Source organism: Atta colombica, unplaced genomic scaffold (genome assembly GCF_001594045.1).
Source record: "Atta colombica isolate Treedump-2 unplaced genomic scaffold, Acol1.0 scaffold145, whole genome shotgun sequence".
Lineage (NCBI taxonomy): Eukaryota > Metazoa > Arthropoda > Insecta > Hymenoptera > Formicidae > Atta > Atta colombica.
Window position 1 is genome coordinate 717,741 of NW_017259234.1, and position 2,616 is coordinate 720,356.

The window sequence follows — 2,616 nt, forward strand, 5'->3', positions numbered from 1 at the left end:
ATTACATAGTTATATTGCTCAGTAAAATTACATACATTCATCAGTCTGCAACTCAATAAAAAAATTTTTTTTAAATATAATACATTTAACAAAAAAAGTACAAAATTTTATTTATAAAATATTTTTTTAAACATTTTTTTACCATTTTTTTTGACTAAATTACATGACTTTGAAGCTGCATTTCTTTCAACTAGTGCTGAAATTCGATGAAAAATCACTGTTTATTATAAGAAAAGTTTATCTTCAAAATCGTATAATTCGGTTTGTTAATAAAACCATTTTATTTTTTAAATATTACATTTTTTGAGAAAAAATTGTTTATCGCTACAAACTATTGAGAATGTATGTAATTTTAAGAAACAATAATCTTTGTTAAGAGCTTCAAAATAAAACTTTTTAAAAGAAGTCAAAGACCAAAAACATATTTATAAGTACAAGTTTCAAGCTTTAAAATACTTTTTTATATTTACCTAATTTTTCACTGAATTTCCGTGATCTATGAATTATAATTGTAATCTGCAATTTTGAGCGCTTTAAAAATATTTTCTATTTTTTGTTGAGTATATTACAATAATATTTTTTATATTTTCTCTATTTTTTGTCAGGGATGCACGTATATGAGAAACATGGCTGTTTTCTGTAAATTACTCTTAATTATTTATTGAAATGGAAAGTATATAAAAGTTGCATTCCAACATAAATAAATGATTTCTTTCTTCATTTTGCTTATTTTTCCTTCATCATTTGACCTATTGTAGCTATGGTTTGTTTATTTGATGCGACAATGGGCAACTATTGTGGCATAAACTACATTAAAAGATTGCAATGTAATCCTTCTAAGCTAAAATTTTTTCTCAAACTCAGGTTCTATTTCAATGGTAAACCTAAAGAAATGTTTTTGCGTATTATTTTTATTTTTTTATTTATTTTATGTATTATATAATATTTAGATAACAGTTAGATAGCAAATGAACAATGTGAATAGAATTCTAGTTTAAAGAAATACTGTTTCAAAATAAGAGGATATAAGATTTAAAGTAGAGACATTTATTGTATTTAACAGTTGAAGCAAGTTTTAAGTTTAAATTTATAATAATTTTAATATTAATTCTTGGGCATAAAATAATGTGTTATATTTTGTAGATAAAAAAGCTATTTTATATTTACATCTGTTGTCTTTATTATACATAGATAACAATCAATTTTTTTATTATACATATAAATCAATATACGTCACTTATTATTCTCTTAAAATGGCGTATGTATCTTAAAAAATAATTTTGCTGTTACGTATATTCGTTATTATTTATACATATAATCTTTACATTTTATTTTTTTCTTAATTTTGTTTCTTTGTTCCTCCTTGCCGAAAATTTAATATAACTAAAATGATCATAGTATCATGATGTAATTAATTTTGATGTAATTAATTTTACCATAGACTAGGGGTCTGCATTCTGTTCAACTCTTAACAACTGTTTACAGAATAGGTTTTTTAAAGCTACTTTCGATAGAGCCGCAGAGAATATCATTGTTTCATTCGATTAAATGACAAGGATGATATGACATCCAGGAAACATCTAAGGGAATCCGAACATTAAAATATATTTTCATTTCGTCAAATGACAATTGTAGATATTTTATCGAAATAAAACCAGACAATAATTAATTTAATTTAATAACTGTTTAATTACTCCTATGTAAAAAAATTAAAGTAATTAAGTAAGATTAAGGAAGATAAGGCTTTTAAAAATACATTACTTGAAGTTTTGATTCATATTACCTTCCCTTTCCTTTCTTTTTTACACGTTATTATTTCTTGACTTCTATAATTGTTATCCTAAATATTTGAAATGTTTTAAATTTGTAACTTGTCACTATACATTTATTATTATTATATATAATTCAATAAATTATCTGTTTGTAGTATAATATACAAGATGTCCCGCGAAACTTTTGCGCTTTTTTGCAGATAGAGACTAAACTGAAACGAAAAGTTCTGTATATTGCAATTCTCGCAATGGTTAACGGGATATTAATTATTAAAAATTGCCGAATATGGGTCTTCAATAATTTTTTACTCAAATATGATCAATTTTTCAACACAAAAATAGCAAGAGACAAAAATTGCTTATTTTCTTCTCATAAAATTCTAAGAATTTTTTCAGAATTTTTTAATATATTTCCTCAATGTTGATAAAAATAATAATTGTCAATAAAAAAATGCAGTACTAAAAAGTTGATGAAAAATTCTAAAAAAATTCTTAAAACTCTATGAGAAGAAAATAAATATAATTTTTGTCTTTTCTGTAAAATTGATAGTATTTGAATAAAAAATTATTGAAGACCAATATCCGGTAATTTTTAGTTAATTAATATCTCGTTAACTATTGCGAAAATTTCAAAGAACTTTTCGACTCAGTTCGCTCTATCTAACTCTATCTACAAAAAAAAAAGCAAAAGTTTTTGCATGATATCCTGTATATTTACACCTATATATATATCTATATATATATAGATGCATGTGTGCATTATTTTTTTTGTGTGCATTATTTATTCACAGTAATAATATTAATTTTGTTAAATTTTTGTTATATATCTGTGAAAGAAATAAAA

The 2,616-nt window shown here is 23.0% G+C and overlaps 1 protein-coding gene across 1 annotated transcript in view; it reads left to right on the forward strand.

The window, feature by feature from the left end:
* LOC108685037 (chondroitin sulfate synthase 2) overlaps positions 1–2,616 on the forward strand; it is a 7,770-nt gene that overhangs the window by 1,603 nt on the left and 3,551 nt on the right. The gene's annotated exons all lie outside the window — the stretch shown is intronic.